The sequence below is a fragment of the Mauremys mutica genome, chromosome 6 (assembly GCF_020497125.1).
Source record: "Mauremys mutica isolate MM-2020 ecotype Southern chromosome 6, ASM2049712v1, whole genome shotgun sequence".
Classification (NCBI taxonomy): domain Eukaryota; kingdom Metazoa; phylum Chordata; order Testudines; family Geoemydidae; genus Mauremys; species Mauremys mutica.
The window spans coordinates 92,644,054-92,663,540 of NC_059077.1; the positions used below are offsets into that span (position 1 = coordinate 92,644,054).

The 19,487-nt window shown below is 41.0% G+C and overlaps 1 protein-coding gene across 1 annotated transcript in view; it reads right to left on the reverse strand.

Annotated features, from left to right (window-relative positions):
* The window catches only part of CEMIP2 (cell migration inducing hyaluronidase 2), a 67,177-nt gene extending 59,931 nt beyond the window's left edge, over nt 1-7,246 (reverse strand). The window contains exon 1 of the mRNA XM_045021648.1: nt 7,111-7,246. The gene's annotated coding sequence lies outside the window, so the exon portion shown is untranslated. The remainder of the gene's footprint in view (nt 1-7,110) is intronic.
* Nucleotides 7,247-19,487: the final 12,241 nt, after the last annotated feature.

A 19,487-nucleotide genomic window follows, 5' to 3' on the forward strand; every position in this document is an offset into this window, starting at 1 on the left:
GCCTAATCAGTGCAGAGTAGAGCAGAAGAATTACTTCTCATGTCTTGTTTATAACACTCCTCCTAATATATCCCAGAATGATGTTCAGTTTTTTGCAACAGCATTACACCGTTGATTCATGTTTAGCTTATGGTCCACTATGATCCCCAGATCCCCTTTCACAGTACTCCTTCCTAGGCAATCAGACCCAGAACTGAAATATAGATTGTATTAATAGTATGCATTATTCACACCATATATTAGCATGCATTAAGTACTAACAACATTAAGAACAAATACTAGAACAGTGATATGGCCTAAAAAGGCCTATATCATAAGCCACGCTAGTATTTGGCACAAGCAAATAGGAAACTTGTCAAAATGAAGATACATTCATTCTACGTCTTAGTACAAGCTTCACGGATCAGTACCTGGAATACTAGTATCTAAAACAAAGATAAGGAAGGAACAGAACAAGTAGTTAGGGAACTGGAACAAACTGCTCGACTAGATTTTAGTCATGTGTGAAGACATATGTAACTTGTAAAATCATAAATAATACCAGCTGAAACTTGTAATTCGGGGAGCATACATTCTGCGTAAGGTGTATGTAACATCGCTGCACAGGACTACTGTTCAGAAACAGGTATCATATAGAACCTTTTTCCTGTACCATATTAATAAACCTGACTGATATTGGTTATTTCGTCTGAAGTATATTTCATAATGAAATAATGAACCAAAGTCTGGTCAAGCAAATGACTATACAATTTATCAACCCTCTGAAGGCCATTTCTCCATGAGGTTCTCCAATGATAGACCTGTTGTTCAGCAACATTGCAAACAAGTGCCCCCTGTTCTGTTCCAAAGAAGGAAGAAGTCCCAGCTATCAGACACTTTTCTCCTCTCCTGGTCAAAAAGCCTATTATCCACCTTCCCTCTGGTTCCTGTGATCCTCAGAGTCACCACAGAGATCATACATTATGCAGCCAGAGTTTTCCTCATAGTTCTCTCTTGGACAAGACAATTATGGTTCACAGAGGTGCTGCACCTAGTGCAAGACCTCCACACCCAGGATATTCAAGAGTGGGACTTTGTTCAAAATCAAGGTCAGATTTTTCACCCCCTCCCAAAGTATCTGCACTTCACAGCACACTTCAGATGGCTGAGCCACACAAACAGGATTTGTTCTTCAGAGGTATAAGACATCTCAGCTAAAACAGAAAACCATCCAGCAGAGTCCTTTACAGAAGAAGTGGAAACAATTCTGCATATGGCCCTCCCAAAAGATCATGTTTGTAAATGCCTATGTTTTCCAACTAAAAACAAACAAGACTCAACACCACTTCAGTCAGAGTCCACTTAGCTGCAAACTTCACTGGTCACCCTCCAATCCACTCTTCCATCACCTCATAGTGATGAAGTGCTTTAAAGCCCTGAGCCATGCCTTTCCACCAACCAGAGAACTACCTCCACCCTGGCACCAAACTATCGTCTTAACCATTCTTATAAAACCCCGATTTGAGCTAGAAATGACTATTCACTTTACCATCTCTCCATAAAGATTCCTTTCCTAGTGGCCATCACCTCAGCTAGGAGGGTTAACAAGATTCAAACTTTAAAGCAGACCCACAGTATACAGGATTCCATAGAGATAAAAAGAGGTTGAGGTCTCACCCCAAATTCTTATCTAAAGAGCTTTCCAAATTTCACATGAATCAGTAAGTCAGTCACTCATTTCTTTGCTAAACCCCATTCAAACCATTGGGAAGCTAGATTATACACATTAAATATAAACAGAACCCTTTGTTACTATCTACAGAGAACAATGCTATTCAGGATCTCTCTTATTTGTAGCACACAGGGACAATTCTAGGGGTCAGTGTGTTGAGAGATTGTACATAAGAATCACCATACTGAGTCAGACCAACTGTACAAGTGAATTGGGCAGCAGACCTATACTCAATACAAAACACTAGGGCCTTTCCCCTCTCATGGGTATCCGGGTCCATTCTACTAAACCTAAAGCGGCATACATGTTACCCCAGATTTGAAGGGTGCATGTACCCCAGAATTTGATCAAGTCAATTGAAACCATATTATGTGCATTCAGCCACCATGAATTAATAAAAATAGACCACCACCTACTTAAGGGTTAATTTGAACAAGCAGAGTTTCTGGAGGCAAGGTCAAATACATTTGCAGGCTTGCAGTCTCTGCTAATCAGAATGGGAGGAGGGGAGAGAAAAAAAGTCAACAATTGAGATGAAAGCAAGTAAGTGGACAAGAACCTTGGAGTTTGGGCGCCTTTGATATAAAAGTTTATTATGACTAAGATTGTTAGGAATGTTTGTTGATAAATAATGTATTGACATTAGATGTGATGACCTAGTAGGGGTCATTATGATCTATGTGTTTTGTAAAACTTAGCTATAGAAGGATTAAATAATAGAGTGTACTTTGGAACAGTCCTCTGAAGCTATCCTGAGAGGAGGTTTTCCTGACACTTTATTCCCCGGCAGGGAAGCAACCAGCCATTGCTGAACTGCTGCAATTTACTCAATACCATCCGATTTTAGGTAAATATTTGGGATGTTCTAAACCTATTGTTTTGTGTCTGTGTGTGCTTAAATCTAATAAATTGTAGTTTTAGATAAGAGCACGCTTACTTGTACTAATCTTTCATCAACCGGAGCTCTGTGTTCCCACTGATTTATTCCGGACACTGCCTGAAGTGAAAAAGTTAAGTTACCACTGCTGTGGGTTCTGAAAACTCTGGGTAACATACCCTGCTTACCTTAGGAATGTTTCTCTTCAAGAGATTCGCTGAGTGGCTACCTGTAGCTTTATCCACATATCAAAACATTACTCATGGGACCTGACATCCAGACCAGACACCAACTTCACAAAAATGTTTCTGCATTTTATTTAGCCAGAACTCTTAAGACTTTCCTCCTATCTGGTCTGGGAATTGCTTACTAGTCACCATGAATGGGACCCAGACACACAGAAATTGAAGGAAAAACAAGGCCTTTACCTTACAGCAGTGTTTCTCAACCTGGCAACCCCCTTTAGACTAAAAAAAAATTGTGAACGTCCCCTACTAAGACTTGAAAAAATTGCAATCCCCTAATTAAGTAAATTATGACTAATACTCAGGGCCTGTGTTGGGGGATGGCAAGCAGGGCAACTGCCCAGGGCCCCATGACACAGGAGGCCTCACAAAGCTAAGTTATATGCTTCAGTCCCAGGCAAAGGGGCTTGGCTTCAGCTGTGGGCAGCGAGGGGCTGAAGTATGCAACTTAGCTTCCCAGGGTCCCCTGTAATGTATGGCTCCTGGCAGTTGCCCTGCTTGCCATCCCATAACGCTGGCCCTACACTTGCGATCTGCCCCAACCTGTCCCACAATGCCCCCGGGGGTCATGACCCCCCCATTTGAGAAACACTGCTAACCTGTAGTTCTTTGAGATGCATGCCAATCCTATGACCCACCCTCTTTCCCCACTACTTCAGAGTCCTCCTATACAAATAGGATTCTGGATTAGCAAGCAAACAGAGTGGTAATTGGAGGTGCACTCCTCCTGTAGTCCCTCCGGTAAGGGGGCATGAAGACATGCAGAGCACACGTGTCCCCAACACTGCTGGCCAAAAGATTTTAGACTTGTGGATTTCCACAAGTGGGACCTCCAAGGACAAAGCATTTCAAAGAACTAAATACTGCAAGATAAGAACCTTGTTTTTTTCCTTGTTGCAGTACAGTCCTAATTCTAATGAGCAACAGGTCATCCTACACCAGTAAATTCAGATGCGTCAGTGCAAGTCTATTTATACTATGCACCAAAGTAACTTTCTTGACTGAAGCTTCTTCAAAAGAAAGGCTATCACTGTCTAGCAGATCAAAGATCTACTCTTCTCAGCGTAGCATTATAAGCAGGACCGGCTCTAGGCACCAGCACATGTGCTTGGGGCGGCACAATTCCAGGGGCAGCATTCCGGACATTCTTTTTTTTTCTGTTGCTTGGGCGGCATTCTGGCAAACCTAGAGCCAGCACTGATTGTAAGGGGTTTTTTTGTTTGTTTTAGTTTATGTTACTTACCAGCCTTTTGTTACCTTTTTCCCTTTAGGCCCACATAAAACTGTCTCAACTTTAAGTGAGGGTAATATTGCAGGGTAATTATCCTCACACACACCAAGACAATCTGCAAGGTATTTAAATATGAAAAATATTGTGTAGCCAGTTTTTCAGAGACCCTAAAACATATTCTTTAATTCCAAGGATTTAGCTGTACAACTCCCATTATACTTTCATGGACATCCCTGTGCTCATAAATTATCCCTTGGGAAAAACATTTTAAACTTGATCATATAGTATACTCTAAACTCAACAAAAGTTAATTAAGATGATGTAAAAGCTGCAGGCACAGTGATTTCATGCATATTACCTTTCAAGAAAGTTACAGTTAAGAACTTTAATATTAGAAACACAGGAAAGACAGAATTAAGGCTACACCTAAAACAGGCACCCAATCTGTGGATGTATTGAAAATATGCACCACATAACTATTACAATTTGTTTTTTTTACATACATGTCTCAAATGCTAAGTGTGATGCTTTGTCACCACACTAATCTTTGTTCTTTTCACGCCAGTGCTCTGAAAGCACAATCTACCCATGAGTTCTATGTATAAAGACATGCTACCTCTTTCTAGCAACACTTGGATAATTGGCTGCAACAGAGTGTAACCACAGAACCTTTACCTTGTGAGGTGCTAAGCAACCCCATCATCTTGCATGACCAGGTGTTTAATGAAGCGTGATCGTTCTGAAACTTTAAAATGACACTATATTTATCAACATTAACTGTTTCACTGATGATCATTGTAGCAGGAACAGCTTCTTAATGTGTTTCTCCCACAATCCATGTCTACCATATCTAAAATCCCCAGTTGTTTAGCCATTGTCAAAATCTGCCACATATTAGAAACAAAGTAGAAAAATAAACAAGGCCTACTCTGACTATTTTTCGTTTTTGTATTTAATTTAATATCCTCCATTCTGTTCTTACCATGTCGAGTAGTAAAGCACCACAAACTCAGTATAACATCAAATGGAAGATAACAAGTCCATCACACTAATTCACATAACCTTTGCAAATTACTGAATTTGGCAAATTCCGTGCATATGAACAATCAGAATAAATAAGTCACAAAACAAATTTTTTTGTTTGGTTGGTTGTTTGGGGATTTTTTGTTTGGTGGTGGTGTTGTTAATCATAGTTCACTTTCAAGCATTTATGATAATGCAGCAGAGGTTTCTAAATTTTAATTCATGGACCACTAGTAGTCCAGAGCAGTTGGTGGTGGTCGATGGAAAGCTGGCTGGTAACATGGTGCAGGCTCCACTATTTGTTTCCAACTGATAAGTTTCATTAAAAGAAGCTAAAACTATATTAAGTATTTTCCTAATATTACTTTTATGTAAGTGATTGCTGAAGATATCATATGAACATTATATGATCATGAATAGGAGAGAATATGTCCATATGTTGCAAATGGGAAGGGAGGTAGCCCATGAGATTAAGATAAGGTCCACGCTGAAGATATCATATGAACATTATATGATCATGAATAGGAGAGAATATTGTCCATATGTTGCAAATGGGAAGGGAGGTAGCCCATGAGATTAAGATAAGGTCCACGCTATCAGAAAAATAAATTTGAGAACCCCAATGTAAAATACTTGTTAAGGTTAGATTATTTTTACAATGCAAGACCCTGCTACAGCATCAATTACCTGCTGAGAGGTGAGAGCACCCTGTCAAATTTGTTGTGGATTATTAAAGAGGTTCTAATGCATTCAATAGTTTTGTTAGAACAAAAATGCACTTAAAATACGAAAGTTACAATAAATCATTATCGATCTGGTTTAAACAAACAAAAAAACCTGTGGAATTCAAAGTTAAGGCAGCTAATTCATCCCGAACTCACTGCATTTGCGTACTGCTGCACATGTTGAGGTCAGTTCTAACCATGTGCTGGGAATTTATACATGCAATAACCATCAGTGGAAGAATTTACTTGTGGGTATGAAAGATTACACTCTGTTCAGGGACTCCATCAATATCTAGGATACAGTGGACTATTACATCTAACTAGAATTTAAAGTTGTGAATTTCCTAGCTCTCTCCCTAACCCCCAAATTTAAGTCAGGCTCTTATTTTTAATATAAGCTTTTTCAAAAGCACATTTAAATAGGTAACATGTTACATCAAATGATAACATTTTTATTTCCTTTCAGGGAAGTCTACAATACCAGTTGCTATTACTACTGTGACACACAACAGTATCAAACCTAAAACAGTATTTAAGTGCATGTGAATTTTTAGAGACTTCCCAATTTAGTTTAAAACACAAGGCATTAACTTTCCATTTCCTTATTAAAACTGAAATAAAGGAAAGCTAGGATTTAGTTTAGCAAAGATAAGCATGACCAGCCAAGAGGTAAAACTTGGGGATACAAGTGTAACTTTCTTCCTAAGCAAAGCAAAAAAAGAAAGAAAAAAAAGTTGCTTACAAATTGATTTGTCAATAACTCAACCCAATTTAAAAAAATGTGTCAAGATAAGTTATCACCTTTTAAGTAACAGTTTCTTCTCTTAAAACAATCTTCTTACGCAGTCCAGAAAAGGGTGCGGAAAAATGTTTTAGTTCCGCTCCTAACTTAGGCTGTTTCATACAAACTTTTGGGACCAACAGGGCTACAACCCTGCAAACAATTGTTTTGTGCTGCAGATGAAACTCTGATTTGTTCATTTAAACTGTACCTGAGTTTGAAAAAATCAGGGGCAAAGAAAATAGGGACCCGAGGGCAGGGAGCAAAGGGAAAGGAAGCAGGGAGTGAGCAGCGTGGGGCAGCTAAGCAGCAGGGGGTGCCGGGGAAGAGGGCAGCAGGGCTGGGGTAAGGAACCCTGGGCACAGAGGGAAGCCAGCAGGGGGTGAAGTGTCCGGCGCTCGGGGGGACAGGCGGAGCCAGCAGGGGGCGAGCTGCCGGAGCTGGGGGGCGGAAGTCAGCAGGCGGAGAGCTGCACGGAGCTCGGGGGCGCTCGGGCGGCGGCGGGGCTGGCACTCACCTCGGCGGCGGGCGGCGGGCGCTACCGGTCAGGGCGGCATGGTGGCCCGGCTCCCCGCCCCGGCTGCTGCTTTTACGCAACTGGCAGCGGCTCCTGCCTTGGGGCCTGGAGGGGAAACAGCCCGCCCCGCCCCCGTCCCCGAAATGACGCGGCTCCGCCCGGCCGCCCCTTCCCCGCCCAGCCCGGCTGCACCCCCGCTTCCCCGGCGCCGAGGGGCTGGGCCGGAGGAGGAGCGCCGGGGCCTGGGCTGCCCTGCCCCGCCCGGCACGGAGAGGAAGGCCGGAGGCGCCGCGGGGGACAAGCCCAGCCCCGTGAGCCCGGAGCTGGGCCCCCGCACGGGGTGTTCGCCCTGCGGGCTCGGGGCCCGGCCGGCGGCAGCATGTCACGCCCCTCCCACGCGAGCGTACCCGGGGGGAGCCGCTGCGTCCAGCCCCCCTGCAGCGCTGGTGTCTCCCCGCGGCCTCTCCCGCGTGTGCGCCCCCCCTGGACAGCCCCCGCGAGTCCTCTCCCTTTCCAGCACCTTCCTCTGTTCTTACCCCCACACAAGTCCCGTGAGCTCCTTCTGCCTCCGTACCCCATGTTACCCTGCCCCCTCCTGCTAGTTCCCTACATCCCAGCCATGCTCTTCTCCCCTCCAGTCCCCTTGTATTACCCTCATTCTCAACTAGGGTGACCAGATGTCCCAATTGTCGAGATTCTGGGGTCTTTTTCTTGTATAGGCTCCTATTACCCCCACCCCCGTCCTAATTTTTCACACTTGCTGTCTGGTCACCCTAGTCTCACCGCTGGACCTCTTCAGCCTCCCTCCTGCTTCCCCCTTTTCATCATTTCCCGGTGAGCTCGCCCGCACACCACTAATCCGCCCTGTTCTGCCGTTAGGGCATCTTGCTGTCTGTCACACTGCAGACCAGGAGAGCATCTACACTACAGGGATAATTGCAAGTTTGAAGCCAGCAGCAGTTGTGAGCACATGTGAAGTTTTCAATAACGCTTCCTTGGGGGGTTGGGTTGGATGCTGTTCCAGAGCTCGCAGCAGGAGCTTCTCTCATTCACTGGCTGGGATTGGAAAATGATCTTATGACCAATTAAAACCGGAGCTATGTCCCCACAGAGCCCGTCCGTCCACCCCAGCATGCAGGTAGTATATGTGCAAATTCTGCACCTACACCCATCGCCTCCCTCCCTCCATTCAGTGCTCATCCTGTTTCCCTCTTACCATCTGAGCAGGGACTTGACCTTCCCCATGGAGATGTGGGCAGCATATAGGTCATTTTGTGGATTACCAGAATTCAAATAATAATCACTTTGTGTTATGTTGTGGGGGAAGTTGGGGAACATTCTGCAACACACACACACACGACTGACTGTAAGGGAGAGGAATCGGAGAGAAGTACAACCTTGCACTGCTTGTCATGCTATAGCGAGCCACACTCCTTCTCAAATAGGGGACTATTAAAGAAAACTATGAACTAAAGACAAAGAGTTCCACACAGCTTGAGTTCTAACTAACTCTTTGTTTACCAGGACCAACGCCATGTCTGAAATGCTGTATAGCAGAGGAGACATCTAGTGGCTGGGTAGCATGCTGCAAGTAAACATTACAGCTTAAAGCAGGGTTCGGCAACCTTTCAGAAGTGATGTGCCGAGTTTTCATTTATTCACTCTAATTTAAAGTTCCGCATGCCAGTAATACATTTTAATATTTTAGAAGGTCTCTTTCTATAAGTCTATAATATATAACTAAACTATTGTTGTATGTAAAGTAAATAAGGTTTTTAAAATGTTTAAGAAGGTTCATTTAAAATTAAATTAAAGTGCAGAGCCCCCTGGACTGGTGGTCAGGACATGGGCAGTGTGAGTGCCACTGAAAATCAGCTCACCTGCCGCCTTCCGCACCCGTGCCATAGATTGCCTACCCCTGGCTTAAAGCAACAGGTAGCTCCAGTTACTTACACTTAGGGTGACCAGATGAGAGGGAGAAAATATTGGGACACATTGGCGGGGGGGTGAGTGTCCGCCGGTGGAGCAAAAAAGAAAAACAAAAACCAAGTGCTGCCAGCAGAGCAAAAAAAAAACAAAATAGCGGGACAAATTGTGTCCTGACCAAAGATCGGTCGGGACGCGGGACAAACACCTAAATATCGGGACGGTCCCAATTTTAATCGGGACATCTGGTCACCCTACTTACACGTGAGCCACTCCACTCTGATTTAGCCTCACTCAAGTGAGAGCTGCAAAACTGCACTCAAACTACACAGAGTGATTTGATTAGCAGCACAAAGTGATTGGACTAGCATCTGATAAATTATGCTAACTTCAGCTATCGTCTGTAGCTGCATACCTATGATATTACTAGATCTAGTATCTGCAGCTCTCAACAAGCTTCAACTCATACCTCCATGGGCCAGCTAGCTAGAGTTTAATATACCACTTAACCCACTTAATATACCACTTAACTCACCCAAAGATTAGAGCTAACGCTCAATTTATACCTTGGAGCTAACACTGTAGTGAAGACAAGCTGTTAGGTATATGGATAAGGCAGCATTTTCCCCTTCCTTCTTCACTCTAGTTAATTATACTAGTCTAATTATTCCAAATTATATTGGGCCCAATTTTTTCAAAAGTCAAGTTCATAATTACATGTGCAAATATGTTCATAAATCCATCACAATTATGAAAAATGGACATGCATAAGGGCATTTTCACTTACAAGTAAACTGACATGCCTCAGCTGAAGGAATTGCAAGGTCATTTATTTTTGTTTGTTTTAAACAATGGGAGCATCTTAGACTTATACTATGATAAACAAAGCGAGCATGAAAATCAAGGGTGTTTCTATATACAAAGTCCCCCATTTTAGAAAATAAAGTATACCATTGGGCATATAATTTATACATGCAATTACTGTTTGCCTATGCAATGCAGGTTTTGGGCATTCAGATTTCCACTTAGTCTGACCTGAATTATTTATTCAATCAGAATAGGTGCATGAGCATATTAGGCTCATAATTGCATGCACTTTTATGCCTGACCTTTTACATCAAGAAACTTTCAGTGATCCTTCTCTCTGACTTAGAGGAGGAGAGCTAAGGAAGCTTTGTTCTAACGCCCCTACTCTACTTGCGCTACATTGATGACATCATCATCTGGACCCATGGAAAAGAACCCTCAAGGAATTCCATCATGACTTTAACAATTTCCATCCCATCATCAACCTCAGCCTAGACCAATCCACACAAGTGGTCCATTTCCTAGACACTACTGTGCTAATAAGTGATGGTCACATAAACACCACTATATACTGGAAACCTACTGACCACTATACTTACCTACATGCCTCCAGCTTCCATCCAGGACACACCACACAATCCATTGTCTACAGCCAAGTACTAAGATACAACCGCATTTGCTCCAATCCCTCAGACAGAGACAAACACCTACAAGTTCTCTATCAGGCATTCTTAAAACTACAATATCCACCTGCTGAAGTGAAAAAACAGATTGATAGATCCAGAAGAGTACCCAGAAGTCACCTACTACAGGACAGGCCCAACAAAGAAAATAACAGAACTCCACTAGCTGTAACCTTCAGCCCCCAACTAAAACCTCTCCAGCGCATCAAAGATCTACAACCTATCCTGAAAGATGATCCCCTCACTCTCACAGATCTTGGGAGACAGACCAGTCCTCGCTTACAAACAGCCCCCCAACCTGAAGCAAATACTCACCAGCAACTGCATACCATAAAACATAAACACTAACCCAGGAACTTATCCTTGCAACAAAGCCCGATGCCAACTCTGTCCACATATCTATTCAAGTGACACCATCATAGGACCTAATCACATCAGCCACGCCATCAGGGGCTCGTTCGCCTGCATATTTACCAACGTGATATATGCCATCATGTGCCAGCAATGCCTCTCTGCCATATTCATTGGCCAAACCGGACATTCTCTACACAGAAGAATAAATGGACACAAATCTGACATCAGGAATCATAACAATCAAAAACCAGCGGGAGAACACTTCAACCTCTCTAACCACTCAGTGACAGACTTGAAGGTGGCAATTTTGCAACAACAAAACTTCAAACACAGATTCCAAAGAGAGACTACTGAACTTGAATTAATATGCAAATTAGATACAATTAACTTAGGTTTGAACAGAGACTGGAAATGGTTGGGTCATTACACTAATTAAATCTAATTTCCCCCATGTTAAAATATCCTCACACCTTCTATGGGTCATCTCGATTATCACTTCAAAGATTTTTTTCTCTCTCCTGCTGATGACAGCTCATCTCAATTGATTGGCCTCTTACAGTTGGTATGGCTACTCCCACCTTTTCATGTTCTCTGTATGTATAAATATCTTCTCTCTGTGTGTTCCATTCTATGCATCCGAAGAAGTGGGTTTTAGCCCACAAAAGCTTAGGCTCAAATAAATTTGTTAGTCTCTAAGGTGCCACAAGTACTCCTGTTCTTTTTCCTCTCTGTGGTCTCCTGTAAACAATGATAAATCTGAAATATTCCCACTGAGCTTCCACTATAAAAAGTAAGCTCATGGAATTTAATATCAGTACTCCCTGAACTCTATTAAATATTTAGGACTTAAGCTTTTCCTCTCCTTTGAGAAATTATACTCACTAAATGCAGTTTTTACAAAAATCAATAAAAAGGAACTTGGCCAGAGGGATATGCTTCCTGCTTTCAGTGAGCAGAAGGACCTACCTCTTAAAATGAGTTGTCCTCCCAATGCTCATTTCTCTTTAATACAAAGCATTTCCCATCCATCCCTAAAGCAAAGTTTCCAGTAATGCAAAGAACGGTTTACTTTTATATACAGGTATATGGCAAATTAAGAGATCAATAATTCAGTTAAAATACCCCAAATACCTGCAAAGTGCTTCAATTTCAATGGGACGACATGTGGCAGCGAGCCACTTCAGTTCATAAGCAGCGGGGAGGGTGAAATCTTAAAAAATTACTGAATGTTTTCCAAAATTTACTAAATAGGATCAGGGTTGGAGGGGGCAATTGAGACACCCTGGGGAGTAGAAGGGGAGGGTTTGGAGGCTGGAGCTGGGTAAGTCAAGGCAGGCAGAGGATGGGCCTTACCAAATCTTATCCCGATTCCTGAGCCACAAAATTGAATTACTGCTGGTACTTTTCTGCACCATCCACTTTGCTCCTCGCTAGTGCCACTGGACAGCCAGACTGGACCCTTTGCTCCAGTCAAACATCTGGGACAGCCAGCCTTACCCCGTGCTGCCTCTGCCATTCCTAGGGGACAGCACTGGAATTCAGACTCCTGGGGTGGGGGGAGGCTTGCACAGACTACATAGTTAAACAAAACAAAATTTCTGGTACCATTCCCCAGGCCACCAATTGCCCCCTCTCCAGAACCAGCACCACTACAGCCAGCTCCTCAGCATCCTCCCTGGCAGCGTGTGGGAAGCCCCTGAGAGGCAGCGCCACCCCTCACCAGCTGGCAGCAGTAGCAAGCCGAGTTCTTCTGCTGCCATTCTCTCTGGGCAGGGGGAGAAGACCCACCAGCTTGGCACAAAGCTGCCTTTCAGGCCACAGCAGCACTACCAGCTGGTGGACAAAATTTTACCAAATGTGTCAGGAGTGGGGAATTTCACCCCATCTGTCCCCCTCTTCTGGTGTCCCTGCTTGTGGGAGTAGGGATATGTGCATAGGTAACTCTTTGCAGGCCCTATAGCTCTTAACCTGCAAACATGGACATACGTGTTTAAAGTTATTCATGCTATGTGTCAGTGTTTGTAGGATAAGGGCCTATGTTTGTCAGAAGGAAGGGATGAAATGGGAATACCATAACTAATGTTTATTCCGCAGTTTGAAGCTAAAAAGTAGTATTTGTGAAGCCTCACAATTCAGGATTAAAATTAATTTTAAATAATAAGGATTAAGATGAGATTTTCACTGAAGGTCCAGATTATATCCCACATCTGCATGTGTGGGTTTCTTGCATTTTTCTGTGAAGCATTTGGTGCTGATCACTGTCCGAGACTAGAATTGCCAAATTGGCTCAAACCTAAGGCTCATTGAATCCAATAGCCTAAATTCCTATACCTGTGATCTTGTGACGCTTTCCTCAAGGAACCCAAAACCGTAAATCACTGTATTGCCTCCCTGCCTCAGCAAAGACATCTTTGCTGGAGCTTAAACTGTGACAATTCCCTACCACCCACTCTATCTACCTCACCACCAAACTCCTTGAGACTCGACAGTCTAAACTTTGCCTTGCAGGTAACGTTCAATGCACCCAGTTCCAAGTTACCTAGAGGCATCTCTCTGAAATGTCCAGTCCCTCTCATTGGACACTCACAGAAAATAAGCAAGTCCACTGCCACACCAGCCTGTTGGCTCAACTGAGGATGCACACCCCACTTTATTATAACAGCACTGAGATGATCTACAGCATAACTAAGCATAAATTTATTAATAACATGAATTTAAGCGACAAAGAGGCATCTTATAGACTAACAGACGTATTGGAGCATAAGCTTTCGTGGGTGAATACCCACTTTGTCACATGCATGGCAGACTATTCACCCACAAAAGCTTATGCTCCAATACATCTGTTAGTCTATAAGGTGCCACAGGGCTCTGTCACTTTTTACAGATCCAGACTAACATGGCTACTCCTCTGGTACATTAATTTAAGCCATACTAAGCAAGAAAAAAAAGAGTCAGGAATGATTACAAATAAAACAAAATAACACTTTCTAGTGACTAAAGCTTTACATTAGCCGGTTACAATCTTTGCCTAAGCAGCTTTTTAACTTCCATCAAGCAGTGTGTATCTCCAGCCCTTCGGGTAGAAAGATCCACTGTTCACAGAATCAAAGAATCCTAATTCTCTTTGTCCACTAAGTGATGGATAACTAAGGGTTTCTCTCCCCTTCTTATAGTTCAGTAAACCTTTGAAATGTATTATTTTGGAGTGTATCCCCAGATAAAGCTTTTCTCCTGTGCTGCTTGTGCTCCAGGAAGTTGACTCCATGCTATGTTCCAGTCCTCGCCCTTCTCTCAATTGCTTTTCCTGTTGACTCAGATGTAAATATAACTTCCACTGTCTCTGGCATCACCTTGCTCAATTTACACTGGAGACACAGGGAAACAGACAAAACAGCATTCCTTTGTCTAGGACAAATTGCTTATCAGCTCTACTTGGATTGCTTGGTCTAAACATATTTTAGTAATGTAGTTCTAGCACACCTACATAACTTTTTACATGCTAACCCCATGTAACACACTAAAATATGAATTATCTGAGTGTCACCAGTTTTCATGCAATACGTTACAAGATACTTTTTTGATAACTATTATGATAATGGTTGTGTTATGTGTAGAGGAGTTTGCCACGGGGTCAAGACTATCTAATAAGAATAATAGATAAGCAATCATAGTGCAAAAGGAGGAATGTGTCAGGTCTGATGATAGTTGTAGTTACGGACAGTGAGCCCTTTGCCAGTGGGCATTGTCGGGCTTATAAGGTCATAGTAATATATATACAAACACACTATTGTTATTAACTGTTCTGCAATACACAGTTCTGGTTTATCATCCAGACCCACTTTAATATTATGCCCTGGCTATTAATCAAAAATAAAATTTTGGAAGCCAAATAAATTAGACAATGTTGAAAACATACAGTCTCAAATTCCTGTCTTTCACAAGAAACCCAAATTTAACATTTTAATTTTCTTTTTAAATTATGTTAAAAGTCACATCAAACTTAACAGTGTGGAGGACTGGGGTCCTCACAAACAATATAGAGCATATGTGATGGTCTGTCATACTAATTGTATTAAGACCTCCGTGTGATGACAACCATGCTCCCAAAAGCCACAAATTATGTGGCCATTTTTAAAAATGCCAGTAAAAACTTTATACTATATAATACCGTCACATGCTTTGCTTATACCAGATATTTTACAGAAAAGAGATTTTAAAAACTTTAAAGAGCACTTGTATTATTCATGGCCCTACACCTGTTAAGTCTAGTTGCCTTAGTTCCAGATTTTACGAGATTCTTTTAAAAGAGTTTGTTCTTTTTAAATATATTTGTATAAAAGGTATTATTCATATTACGAGTCATTTGTTAAGATGAAAGACAAATGCACACTTAAAATATAATGTAAAAAACCCCCAAAGAACATAACATAGTCACACATCAAACGTCAAATTCCTCCCTGTTGTAATTTTGAATGCATTTTGAATTTTAACTTTAAAAACTGCTGACTTATTAGAAGAGGGAGTAATGGAATATTATTAGACTTTAAGACATCCAGAAATAAGAAAAAGGAAATAGTACATTTTACCTCCTGTACTTCGCAATCATCTTTGGTGATATGGATTTTCAAGAGCATTTAGAAGTCAATGGGAATTTTACTGTTGATTTCTGTGGCAGTGGAGCTAAGCAAATGCTAAGTGTTTTTGAAAAACACCAGTGTCTCTGTGACTCAGTTCCCCATTTTCGCACCCTTTGTGTTTGTCTATTTACAATGTGATCTCTTCTGCACAAGGACTGCTATGTATCTATGTCTTACTATGTGTTTGTATGGCATAATGGTACTCCTGTCTTTGTGGCCCTGCTAGGTACTATTATAATGCAAATGAAGAAATAATAACAATAGTAGCAGTAGTCATGAAGGGCTTAATTATGCCTTAATGCTGGGTCAGCTGGGAGACTGGGTGGTGGAATTACAGCTGCATGGATCCACAGAGTTGGTGCAGTCAGCAGATGTAAGGGTCAGGGCTGTAGTACCTCCATGGAGTTATTTTCCCATCATTTGGACAGACTTCTCCAACAGAGAGCTCAAGTACTCAGGCTGGGTGTTGAGTCCAGGTTTTACCATTAAGATTGGGCAAATTCACTAAATTAAGCACTTGGAGAGAGACATGATATAAGAACACAGACAGACAGATCCTTAATAGAACAAAACCCTACATTCTCTTTACACATCTTCAGTCCCCAACTCTTATCCATCACAAGTGCACATACGACTTATGAGTCAACAGGAGTCCCCAACTAATTATCAAATTGCAGTAGCGATCACAGAATGATCAATTCACCTTGTCTAGCAAAGTGAGCCTTTCGTATATTGCAATATCGAACAGAGCATTGATCCAAGTGTCCATCCAAAGGGTTGCAAAGCATTAGCTTCTCAACTGTCACTGATCAAGAAATTCTTTTTCTGACTTTGAAGTATGTAATTTTGCAAACTTAATGCTCTCAACATTTTTTTGTGTGGCATGTATTTAAATTGTATAGTTAATTGCTTGACCACACTTTGGTTCTTTTTTTTCTTTTAATGAAATATACTCAAGAGATCAAATAACCAATGTCAGTCAGGCTTATTATTACGGTACAGGGAAAAGGTTCTGTATGATACCAGTCTCAAAGAGCATCAATGTTACATTCATCTTACACAGAAGGTATGCCCCACAAAGTTACATCCCTAAAACCATCTTTTTATAACCTACTTGTTTACCTGTAAAAGGTACTATATACTTCACCTGAAACTGAACTCAATCCACTTTTTTACCTTGTTTTTTTCTGGTACCATGATGTACCCCTTTATCTTTTGTTCTGAACCCATGCATTCCAGGTCATGATGTAGCCTTATCTTTGTTCTGAGCACATGCATTCCAGGTACTAAGAGGCATGAAGACACCTCCTAGGCCTGTATGAGAATAAATAGGTTTGTGAGGGAAACTCCCTTTCTGTTGCTATGAAGAAACTATTATATGTCCTGATACTGACAGTTTTCCTATCTACCTAAGCCAAAACTTAACTCCAGCTAATGCAAGTTGTTATGGAATACTTAGCATAAGTGAACAGGATTATAATAACGGTACAGGCCAATTTGGCCTATATAACTGCTATTAATACTTAATATGTATACTTAAATGCTTGGAATATATATGGCAGTATATATATATTATCAGCTTAATTTATATGTATGCTAGCCAGAATATATTAGTCAACACATGTATAATATTAAGTTATGTTTGTTTTATGGTTACAACAGTTGTGAATAGGATATGTGAAATGAGAGCAAGTATTCTAGCTGACTGTCTACCTTTCAGGTGCACATGGTTATTAAGATGGTTCCTGTGGAGCACTTATTCTCAACAATTTGTCTAAAATCTCTTAAGCAGAGCTAAGGATCTCCAATAACTTTATCTCCAAATTAGAGGCCTATGACCCGTGTTTCTTTTGGAACAAACCATTACCAAGTCCTTAAGTCAGGCATAAAGAAACAAAAAAGTTGTTTTGTTTGTGTTTTTATTATTATTAAGCTATCATCCCCTTCAGGCAGAGCCTCTGCAAGAAGGCTGCTGAGGGAATACAGAAGATACATGGGGAGGGAATGGAGATGAGCAAGGTGTCAGAGGACCAAATGACATAGATGGAAAGCAGGAGATAGGGGAGGAGACAGGAGGGCTTGGAATAGTCAAATGTTATTTTTCACTTTACATTCCTCTACCAAGTGGCACCTTCAATATAGGCACAAAACATGCAGATGCATAGTGTGATATCATTTAAAGTTGTCGAGGTAAAACATACATAATTGTGGCATCTTAGTATTGAATCAGGGCCCAGCTCTAGTACATTTATTGACTGTTTAACTACCCTAATGTGAACAAAAATAGATATGCTCTTCCCAGCAGTCATGTGATCCATTTCCACACACTATTAAAAATGTATAACCTATTTACATATCCTACTTAATTATATACATGTGTGTTGTGGAGACTACAGCTGGATGAAAACTTTAAAAATATTTTAACGTTTGTTCTAATAAAAATTATATTTGTTTTGTTGTGTTTACCCCCTTGTGTTAGCTTTCTGCAAATATTGTAACAAATAAATTTACTAGCAAGAATATTTGTTGAAGCAATAAATTTGAAGTAAATATTAAAATATGAATTGAAAATGAATTTTGAATGAGTGTGAGGATTTGTACCAGAAACTTAAAACTAAAGGTTATGCTTATCCAGTCAGGGAACAGAAACAACAACATGTAATTATATACGTACAATCAAGACTATGTCTATATTGGAGACCTTACGGCAGCACAACTGTACCACTACAGCAGCACTGCTGTAAGGTTTCCTGTGTAGCTGCTCTATACCAATGGGAGAGAGCTCTTTTGCCAGCCTAATTAAATCACCCCCAATGAGCGGTGGTAGCTATGTCGGCAGCAGAGCGTCTCCCGCCGACATAGTGCTGTTGACACCGATGCTTTTGTCGGTGAAACTTATGTCGGTCATGGGGGGCGGGGTGGCTTTTTCACATCCCTGACCAACAAAAGTGCTAGTATAGCCATAGCCCAAGATAGCTTGAGTTTTGAATATGAAATACTGTAGTCACAATGAAATGCTCAGCAACAATCTACAGCCCTTTGAAGCATTTGTTTAAATTATTTGGTAAATAATGAATTCAAGAAAGTTACAAGCTGCTTATAGGCATTTCGCAAACTAAAAAGGAGGTTAAATTTGGCAGATATATAATTTACTAAAAATTATTTACCTGGCTTTAGTTCAAACTATCTAGAATCTATGGTACAGTTTGTGTTTTACATCATGGACTTAATATAATTACTTAAAATAAATTTTCCAGTTTAAAATCCTTACTTATAAACATTTCATCTAATAAGGCTGTGTTCCTAAACTTTCACTTTTATTTGATCTTAATAGAAATTGATTTTGCCATATGTTCCATGGAATACAACTAGAATTGAGCCTAAGAGTTACATGTTTCTGACCTCAATCCAAACTATATACAAAAGCAGACAGATTTGTTACAACATTGTGTCCTTTTTGTCTCGATTATGTGGAGACAGATTGATTCTTTCACACACAAAAAAGCATTATTGCTTTTTTTTTTAAATAAATCTGCCTTTTTTTATAAAGTTAAGTTAGCAACTATAAATTTGATAGGAGTACAGTGTAAATATTTTTACAAATTAAAATGTTTTAAAATGTATATTAATTATAAAACATTAACAAACAACTCTGGAAAAAGCAGAAAGATGTAATTCTTCTTCTTGATTGCTGGCAAATAAGAACAGCTGCCAAAAATGCTTAAATCTGGATTTAGCTTGTAACTCACTTTCTCTGAGAAAAAAAACTTGTCTGTAGCAGTGTTTTATGTATTCTTGAAAATGTAGTAAGTAAATTGCAACAACCTTGAGATACTAGAGCATTTCAAGGGGAAGTACTTTAATGGACTATTTCAACCAAGTCTAAAATAGAATACCAAAAATCAATACAAGTGAAAGAACCATCATGCAAGATGACCTGTTAACACAAAGCATTTTACTGTTGTTTTGT